At 49.9% G+C, this 713-nt stretch overlaps 1 non-coding gene across 1 annotated transcript; it reads left to right on the plus strand.

Annotated features, from left to right (window-relative positions):
• The first annotated feature begins 237 nt into the window (after positions 1-237).
• Positions 238-344, plus strand: LOC118713890. The gene has a single exon (XR_004986435.1). It is a non-coding gene; the product is annotated as a U6 spliceosomal RNA (small nuclear RNA).
• Positions 345-713: the final 369 nt, after the last annotated feature.

Consider the following 713-nt stretch of genomic DNA (forward strand, 5'->3'; position numbering starts at 1 on the left):
CTCCCTCTCTCTTCCTCTCTGAAGTCAATGAAAATATATCTTTAAAAAAGATTGTGGTGGGGGGTGCGGGAAGAGACTGAACATAAACTCTGCGCCTATGGATGAGGACAATGGGGGGTGGGGAAAGGGCAGAGGGTGGGGTAGGAACCCGGTGGAGGGGGGAAAAAATGAGGAACTTTTATAATAATATGAACAATAAAGGTTTATTAAAAAAAAAAAAAAAAGATTGTGGGACAGGTGCTCGCTTCCGCAGCACATATACTAAGTTTGGAATGATACAGACAAGATTAGTGTGGCCCCTGCAGAAGGATGACATGCAAATTCATGAAGCGTTCCATATTTCAAAAAAAAACACACCAAGATTGTGGGATGGAAACTGCGCGTGAATCTTCGCCTCACGGCTTCCTCATGAAAGCCTCATTCCATTGTCTCCAACCGCCACTTCTCAGGAGGACTGACCTCAAATGAGACGCCTGGGGCGATCTTGTGGCCTGTTAAGGCACGTGTAGCTATGCGATGGCTGTGGTATTATTAACCCTGCCTGGGCAGCCGCTGTGCCCGGCGTTGCTGCGCTCATTAAGCTTCCTTTCATGACCTGCGTGGGGGTGGCCTTCAAAAGCTCCTGTAAAGCTGGGTTGCGTCCTGGAGAGGCTCCAGCCTGGCTGGGGAGACCCACCTCGCGTGTGCTTCACATCCATGTCAGCGCCACGCAC

Source organism: Pipistrellus kuhlii, unplaced genomic scaffold (genome assembly GCF_014108245.1).
Source record: "Pipistrellus kuhlii isolate mPipKuh1 unplaced genomic scaffold, mPipKuh1.p scaffold_m20_p_9, whole genome shotgun sequence".
Classification (NCBI taxonomy): Eukaryota; Metazoa; Chordata; class Mammalia; order Chiroptera; family Vespertilionidae; genus Pipistrellus; species Pipistrellus kuhlii.